The sequence below is a fragment of the Eriocheir sinensis genome, chromosome 69, assembly GCF_024679095.1.
Source record: "Eriocheir sinensis breed Jianghai 21 chromosome 69, ASM2467909v1, whole genome shotgun sequence".
NCBI lineage: Eukaryota > Metazoa > Arthropoda > Malacostraca > Decapoda > Varunidae > Eriocheir > Eriocheir sinensis.
The window spans coordinates 6,400,931-6,410,563 of record NC_066577.1 but is presented as its reverse complement, the minus strand read 5'-3'; the positions used below and the strand labels follow the sequence as shown (position 1 = coordinate 6,410,563).

At 43.6% G+C, this 9,633-nt stretch overlaps 1 long non-coding RNA gene across 2 annotated transcripts; it reads left to right on the top strand.

The window, feature by feature from the left end:
• The first annotated feature begins 1,918 nt into the window (after positions 1-1,918).
• On the top strand, positions 1,919-9,633 carry LOC126988521 (uncharacterized). 2 transcript variants are annotated; one of them, XR_007742170.1, is made up of 3 exons: positions 1,919-2,267; positions 8,165-8,506; positions 8,720-9,633. It is a non-coding gene; the product is annotated as an uncharacterized LOC126988521 (long non-coding RNA). The 2 variants fall into 2 exon arrangements; XR_007742169.1 differs by lacking the exon at positions 1,919-2,267 and having other exon boundaries at positions 8,105-8,506.

Here is a 9,633-nt window from a genome sequence, read left to right as displayed (position 1 = left end):
CCCGTACAAAAACCAATTATTATCCACTTTTCCGCTGGTCCGCTATCCCTCCTTCCCTGGCCTTATAAGACTCTCCACCCTTCCTTTTCCGTTCCGTTTCCATCCCCATAAATGATACAACAGACCACCACCACCATCACAATCTACCACCACCACCACCACAGGCTCAAGCTGACTAGTGATCGCTTCATTACTTGGTTGATTGCTACGACAAGCTTGAAACTGGTACCGAAACTCATTGGTACCATAGAATTGACATCGGTACCAATGCCAAGATATGGTACCAAAGCCTTGAAATTAGACACCATTTTTTATCTCCTCTCTTATAAGCCATAGTACAATGTCTCGCTAAGCTGTTGAACCATGCTGAGACTGGTACCGCAACTGTTATTGGTACCACTCCCCAGATATCGGTACCAAGGCTTACGTATTGGTTCCACAGGCTTGAAAATTTAATGACAGACTAAGCATTCTCTCTCTTCCTCTCTCTTACAGCCCACAGTACAATTTCACCCCAAGATGTTTAGCCATACTCACATTGCTTGTTACACTGAAGATAAAGTATAGTATCGGAGCTGTACTTTTGGTGTGTACGTGTGTGTGTGTGTGTGTGTGTTGCGGAAGTTACACATCGCACCCCTAAACAAACAGTGGTTCCTTAGGGTGGTTCCTTATTCCTAGTGTTTTGCTTGTACGGACACGAGGCTGAGGATAGAAACTGCGGAGAAATGCCTAAACTACATTGCCTCTTGAGAGTTATATCCCATTTTGTAGCTGAAAAATAAAGAGGAGAACAATATGGTGTTTGTTTTATTGTTATTATTTCATTATTTTATTTATTTGGGTTTGGTCACCTTGTTCGTCGTCAGTATATTAATGTGGACCTGAGTTTGTACATGCAGAAGAAGGGACACACTGTCAGAAAGGTCATAAAAAAGGAGGCTAATTGAGTTATAATGTGTGTTTCTTTAGATTAATGGTACAGAGGATGGGTCGCACTACCACCAGGGTCATAAAACTACTACTGGAAATGCCCACAACTCCTACGAAAGCCTTGTCAAATGTGTGTTTCATCAGGTTCATGGTACAGAGGAAGGGTCACACTACCACCAGGGTCACAAAACTACCCCTGGAAATGCCCACAACTCCTACGAAAGCCTTGTCAAATGTGTGTTTCTTCAGGTTCACGGTACAGAGGAAGGGTCACACTACCACCAGGGCCATAAAACTACTACTGGAAATGCCCACAACTCCTACGAAAGCCTTGTCAAATGTGTGTTTCTTTAGGTTCACGGTACAGAGGAAGGGTCACAGTACCACCAGGGTCACAAAACTACTGGAAATGCCCACAACTCCTACGAAAGCCTTGTCAAATGTGTGTTTCTTTAGGTTCACGGTACAGAGGATGGGTCACATTACCACCAGGGTCACAAAACTACTACTGGAAATGCCCACAACTCCTACGAAAGCCTTGTCAAATGTGTGTTTCTTTAGGTTCACGGTACAGAGGATGGGTCACATTACCACCAGGGTCATAAAACTACTCCTGGAAATGCCCACAACTCCTACGAAAGCCTTGTCAAATGTGTGTTTCTTTAGGTTCACGGTACAGAGGAAGGGTCACACTACCACCAGGGTCACAAAACTACCCCTGGAAACTCCCCAAACTCCTACGAAAGCCTTGTCAAATAGGTGTTCTTGGCCTACGAAACGTCTTATGTTCGGAGGTGATTTTGACCCTCTGTATAATTTTACCTCGGGACGTACCACACACCATCAGAAGCAGAAAAGTATGCAGATTTAGGATCTGTGCTTATAAAAGTGATGCGACGAAAACCAGCTGAGTACTGAGGAGTTGAAGGGAAATAAGTGCAAGAAAATATGTATTCCCTACTTCATTTAACTCTGATTTTCGTATGTGTAATTTTACATCATTGTTACAATTTTATGCTAGTGTGATGCAGAATTTTCTCAGGAAGATGATGGTGGTCTCAGTTTTTCGTAAAAATGAATGTTGGGGTCAGGAAACAGGGTGGGAGTGAGGTGTGTGAAGTCGTCGGTTTGGGCAGACAACGAGGATGGGGCGGGGCCAAGGGTGAAGGCTATAGGAGTTGCCAACGAGTGATTTCCTCCTGCCTGTATGACGATACCTTCTCTATACTTGCCTTGGCCTGGATAGCCTATCCCCCACTTTCTCCAAGGCTACCCAGCTCTAAGGCCTCTCTACCGTACCACGCCTCATCAACCTAGCAATGCCGGGACTCAAGGTAAATATCAACAAAACGGAAGTCTTATCCCAACAAGGATTTTTTTTTTTTTTTTTTTTTTTTTTTACGTCGTTGCCTGTTGCGCCGGTAGGCATCTTCCTGGTGGGGCCTGATGGTCGGCCCAAGGCTTCTTCCAGGTGGGGCCTGATGGTCGGCCCAGCCCGTTCTGGCGCGGGCGAGTGTTTATAGTGGCGCCATCTTGCATTGGCTCATGCTGCCCCCCCGGAACTCGTTCTTGATTCGCTTGGACGGCTTCCTCTAGAGTCCGGGTTGATGGGTGGTCTTCAGGACAGCATGTGGGTAGTTTTAAGCCACTCGGCGGTGACTGAAAAATCCGAGTGGTAGCGTGGGGATTCGAACCCGCGTCGTCCATCACGCGGTGAATGTGGGCCCAGTACGCTACCAGTTCGGCCACCGCCTACCCTAATTGTAGAAGATCCCCAAGTCTTTCATCTGAATGGAGAAATTATCAAACAAGTTGCTAGTCGCCTTATGAGGACTGGTGTGGACGAGGCTTTTGTGAGTCCGCCTGCCAGAACATCGTCTTAATCGGCAAGTTCTCTACGGCCACCTCCCTGAAGCTCGCCGTAACCCAGGGTGGCAGAAAAAGAGCTTAAAGACAACATCAAAACTACCCTTAAGAAATGCAACATATATATCTCCTGAGCAACTAGAGATCAACGCCTCTGACGGATCACTCCGGCGCTCGCTCTGTAAAGAAGGACTCAGACAACATATAAGCAAGTGTGTGTGTGTGTGTTTGTGTGTGTCCCTCCTTCCCTTTCCTTGATACTACAGAACTCGATGCGGTACGTGTAAATAAAGCGTAGTAATGATCAGTAGTATTAATAGGACACTTAAGCATCCTGTGTACCCCTTATATCTGTGTTTTCCATGTGACAGCCCTCTCTCTCTCTTCTGTCTCAAAGCCTCCACCACCTGCATCCTGTGTCTCTCTCATATCTGTTTCCCATGTGACAGCCCTCTCTCTCTGTTCTCAGGGCTCCCACAAAGGCAAATCAGTAATTCCCTAGACTCGTGCTGAAAAATCCCTAGATTAGACAAAAAGTTCCTAGTTTACAAATATTGACACATGTCCTAGCTTTGTATGACAGCAATGAATCCCAGACGTTTCCCAAGTGTTTCGGTAAACCACTGGCATACATTTGAATATCCTCGGGAAATAATGTTTCCTGTCCACGTCTCAGGGTGTGCGGAGATTGCTACAATGGCCTCTGTTTTGTTTATTATTGCACTCACTGGAGAGCAATTAAGAAGAAGACAAGAAAACGCGTATGGGTGCGGTCGTTTATAGAAAGTTGAGCATTACAGAATGACTTTTGACGGAGCCGAGAGTTAATGGAGCAGGGTTTAATTAATTAATAATTTTCTTGGAAGGTCAACCACTGATTTTGAAGAACTGTTACACACGGTGGCTCCCAAAATACCACGAATCGATACCAGGCACAGAAAAGCCATTCCAGCTTCCATCAGCCTGCAGCCATAATCTGACAGGCGGAGATCCTTTTACGGGCCTCATTAACACCTTCGAAATGTCAAAGCTGAGTTTCCATACAAACTTTCCTGGTGCGGGCGGTCCTCAGAAACAGTTAGGAAGTTTATCATGTTTTCCACCCAGGATGGAAAACATGAGAAACTTTTGCGCGCTCGTATATGCGGGTGTGGATGTGAGTGGGGTTCTGTGGGTGTATATGTATATGTATATATGTATAGATAAGAAGTCACACACACACACACACACACACACACACACACACACACACACACACACAATTAGCTAGATATTGAAGTATGTGAATGAATGATAATTATAATCCCAATCCCTTTTCCCCGTGAGTGAGGTGTGGGATATGTCTTTATCCCCGCACCCCTGAGGGAGGTCACTCCCAGCGGTCAGGGTGTGTCCCCCTCCCTTCTCTCTCTCTCTCTCTCTCTCTCTCTCTCTCTCTCTCTCTCTCTCTCTCATCCATAAATATATAAATGAAATTTGACTGGAATATAAAAATAGTTGATACTTTACTATCAAGACTTGAAAATCACACACACACACACACACACACACACACACACACGCACACACACACGCACGCACGCACACGCACATACGCACGTGCACACACACACACACACACACACAGATATACACTAAAGTGCACTTGATCATGTCGGGAGGGTACCTGCTGGCGCTTACGAGTCCAACACTTGATCAGTCATTGGTGAATTACACATATATTCTCTCAATGTTTCTCTATTCTTTCCTGAATGTATCCAAGTTGTTTCTCAACTGCTTCCCGAAAAACTTGGGAAACGTCTGGGATACACTGTTGACATTCAAAGGTTCCTGGTGTGGCCGCGCCCTTACAGTCCCCCCCACCAAAAATTGCGAAATAATAGGAAAAATTTGCTTTATAAGTATTTCAGAAGTCTACTTTTTATCATTATACAGAAAATACACTTTTCTTTCCCTTTTTGACAATGATTTCCCTCGAAACAAAAAAGAATTTGTAACACAATGTTTGAGTTTTTCTTGTGATGATTAAATTTTCATCATGTTCTTAATAAAATGCTAAAATGAAGTAAATAAATGAGATCCCTTAGCAGCTGAGATGGACGAGTGATTTTCATGAAGCAGTATAACATATAAACAAAGACTAAACCAGAATCAATAAATAACTGAAAATCCTGAGCATTGACTGTTGACATTTCCTGTCAACAAAATATGAAAACACACTGGCAGTTCATATTCTTGCTTTTTCTAGCATAAATTGCACTATTAACAAATACAGTAATTTAAGAAAACACGTTCATTCAAAATGTATGTGATACTTGTGTACTTTACACTGTGGTAGACTGAATATATTTCTGGCATAAGTAAAGTTTTATCACATTCATAACAGAAGGATAAAATGAAAAAAAATACATTCCTTAGCAGCTGAGATAGACTAGAGTGCTTTCCATCACGTTCTATCTTCTATAAAAATTATTAATAGACTAAACTAAAATCAATAAATAACTGAGAATCCTGAGATATTGTATTTTCCTCATTCAACACAATATAAAAAGAAGCACTTGAGAGTTCATAGTTTTGCTTTTTCCATCAAAACTTGCACTGTTAAAAAATACAGTAAAAAAAACACATGCAAAAAGTATATGTTTCTTATTATTTACTTTACACTTCATAAGCAGTATTATGATTTTAGTGCTTTTGCAATGATTTCATGAGCTTTAGTGTCTGTTGCATTGCTTTTGACATTTTGCATAAGCTTTAACAACCTTGGGTGATCATGTACACTTAGTTTATCAGCAGTTAAACTTGCCTTACCTAGTGCGTTTTCCATGGAGTAGTCCCACAATGCTTTCCCTTTTCAGTGAGTTTATGTGATCATTCTTAATTGCTTTCAGAGTGCTAAAAAAATCTTTCAACTGGAGCATTTGCACAAGATAGTGAGGTCATGCACCCAATAACTCTCTGCAGATTTATGTATTTCAACTCACCACTTATGTTTTTTGGGGTTCAGTCTTTCTCTCCAGCTGGAAATCCCTAAATTGTCATTAAAGGCGACCAGAATTCCCCAGAAAATCCCCCAAAAAGGCCAAATCCCCAGATTATCACTAAATGCATGAAAAAGTCCCAATCTGGGGACAAAATCCCCAAAAGTGGGAGCCCTGCTCTTCTCGTCTGAAAGCCTCCAGCACCTGCATCCTGTGTCTCTCTCATATCAGTGTTTTCCATGTGACAGTTCTCACTCTTTTATAAATTGTTTACCCAAGCTGCCGGATGTAATGCCCCACAACTTATTTAGTCAGAATTAACGAACAAAGGACACGGAGGGATTAGTAGTTTAACAAAAACTAAGTTAAAGATAAAGGTCTTAAACCAATTTTATTACTGATAATATCGAAATTTGTTCATCTAAACTAAATATAGAAAACTCAGACTATGTCATGTCAGTCAGGCCCCGTAGCAAGCATGAATTCACTAACATTCTGAACGAGATACTGGCCAGTTAATCCCATCCCTTAGAGAGAGACAGGTCATATTACAAGACAAATCGCATGAACTCTGAAGAAACATTGACTGACTTATCTTTGACCTTTAGAAACAGCTGATGTGAGAAGCGATCGTGTCTTATAATACCAACCAAGCTTGACCGGTATTATAAGACATTTTCGCTTGTAACATCAGCTATTTCTAGAGGTCAAAGAGGGGGTCAGTCAGATTATAATGAGTGTTTCTTCAGGTTCATGGTACAGAGGAAGGGTCACACTACCACCAGGGTCATAAAACTACTACTGGAAATGCCCACAACTCCTACGAAAGCCTTGTCAAATGTGTGTTTCTTTAGGTTCACAGTACAGAGGAAGGGTCACACTACCACCAGGGTCATAAAACTACTCCTGGAAATGCCCACAACTCCTACGAAAGCCTTGTCAAATGTGTGTTTCTTTAGGTTCACGGTACAGAGGAAGGGTCACACTACCACCAGGGTCATAAAACTACCCCTGGAAATGCCCACAACTCCTACGAAAGCCTTGTCAAATGTGTGTTTCTTTAGGTTCACAGTACAGAGGAAGGGTCACACTAGCTACCACCAGGGTCATAAGACTACTCCTGGAAATGCCCACAACTCCTACGAAAGCCTTGTCAAATGTGTGTTTCTTTAGGTTCATGGTACAGAGGAAGGGTCACACTACCACCAGGGCCATAAAACTACCCCTGGAAATGCCCACAACTCCTACGAAAGCCTTGTCAAATGTGTGTTTCTTTAGGTTCACGGTACAGAGGAAGGGTCACACTACCACCAGGGTCATAAAACTACTCCTGGAAATGCCCACAACTCCTACGAAAGCCTTGTCAAATATGTGTTTCTTTAGGTTCACAGTACAGAGGAAGGGTCACACTACCACCAGGGTCATAAAACTACTCCTGGAAATGCCCACAACTCCTACGAAAGCCTTGTCAAATATGTGTTTCTTTAGGTTCACGGTACAGAGGAAGGGTCACACTACCACCAGGGTCATAAAACTACTCCTGGAAATGCCCACAACTCCTACGAAAGCCTTGTCAAATAGGTGTTCTTGGCCTACGAAACGTCTTAGGATACGACCTATTCGCGCTCCCCTACCACGCTTGCAGAAACGTATAGAAAAAGAGAAAGAAAGAAAGACAGGAAGAGAAAAGAAAGAAAGAAAGAAACATAGAAAACAAGAGACAGTAAAAAAATAGAAAACCGGAGGAAAAATGGAAGAAAAGAATGAAAGAAAGACAAATCAAGAAATAAACATCATAACACAATTAAATAAAAATGAAAGAATAGAAACAGGAAGAAAGAAGGACTATACATGGCAAAGTTGCCAGATTGTCTTACTCAGCCTCTTATATTTACCGACTTCCGACCCAAAAACTGTCTCGTGGACCCCAATAAGGAGATTCACTTATAATTATCGTTAAAATAGTTAATTCCTGATGTTTCTTGGCGATAGTTAGGCGTCAGAAAGCGGTAAATACTATGCTCTGAGTACGACAATCTGGCAACGGTGATACATGAACAGAAAGAGTGTGGGTCTTAACTAGCGTTGCCAGATTATCGTACTCACCACATCGTATTTATTACTTTTAAGCCTCAAACTCTCGTACCTACGCAAATAACGATAGAAAATTGAAGTTAGCGTTAAAACTCCTATTTATTGATGTTTGTTTGTTTGTTTTTGCAATAGTTATCGGTCAGAAACTACGAAAATGCAATGCGATGTGTACGATAATTTGGCAACGCTGGTCTTAACTCAAGTCGCACCCACCCCCCCCCCTACTTATATAAAGACACCGGAGCCATTGAATCAGTGTTCTTCGTCTTCCCCGTTGACCCGCGCCACAGCGTCCTACGAGAAGCTCTCTAGCCGCCACGATGTCTCTGCCGGCGCTCCTTCTGCTGCCCCTGCTGCTGGCCTGGGACACCACCTCAGTCAGCCGCGTGTGTGGGTCTGAGACTGGACACCGCCCCATCCAACAACCCAACCCTGCTGCCGCTGCTGACCTGCTTCGGGCTAAAACAAATGCCTGGATGCGCTACTATCTTATCCCTCTGCCTGCAACGACAACCGCTGCTCCTGACCTGCTTTCGGCTACAAGAAATCCCTGGATACACCGCCATCATATCCCTCATCCTACAACGACAACCGCTGGTCCTGACTACTATGACGACTCCGATGACTGGGGTGTAAGTAAAGGAGGCGTTTCTAGTGTAGAATAAAATGAAAAATAAGAGAGCGCCAGGGTGTTGCACGGTTTTCAAGGTTGATGTGTCACGCTATACTTAAGTTTTGGGTACAGAGGCACAGCATCCTCTTCCGCCTGGGGCAATCCGTGCTAACTATCCAGGGACGGGTTGAACTTAATTTTGACTAATGATGGATCCTTGTTTACCGAGCAGCTGTTACTGGTGGGGAACATGGAGCTCCGTGATGAGTGTCTTGTACGTGATGGGGAAGGCAGGCCCCGCATGGATGCAAAATGTCTAGCTATGAAGAGGAGCCGCTTGAGACGACCGTACTTATGGTAAAAGACCACACCGCTCCCGAGACGACCAGCCACACCACGTGACCACGCCATCACGACCGCCACATCCAGCCACACCCAAGACCACTAACTGCAGCCACACCCAACACCAATTAAATACCAGCCACACCACACCCACGACCACCAATACCAGCCACACCACACCATCACGACCACCAATACCAGCCACACCACACCTTCACGACCACCAATACCAACCCCACCCCACCCACGACCACCAATACCAGCCACACCACACCTTCACGACCACCAATACCAGCCACACCACACCTTCACGACCACCGTATGTCCTCTGTTGGTTGTGGCAAAGAAAGTGCTTCTTCCAGGGGTTTCAATGTGCAGTTCTAGCTGTGAGTTCACCTGTTGCCCAGTAGTTCCTTGTTGTCGTCGAAGAGGATATGCCACAACAAAGTTCAGCTCTTTATATTCACGTTCCGGAGCAGCGCAGGACGAGTCTTGGAGCGGCGCAGCGAACGGAACTTTCTTTGCTTGTAATTTCAATGTAGTGTTGCAACTTCAGTGACGAGGTAAAGAACTGAAGGCAGGACTATACAGTGACTCCCCTTTATTATTTGCATTGTAAAACTTGTTAGTTGTTTGCTAATTAATGATGTGATGTACTTAATGCATTCATGTGTAGCCACTATAAGTATTGTCCTGTTGACACGCATGTATGGTCCAGGTATATAACAAAAACAATAGAGAGAGTTGATAATGTTAACTGATGGATAAATATGATAAAGGTAATAACAACAACAACAACAATAA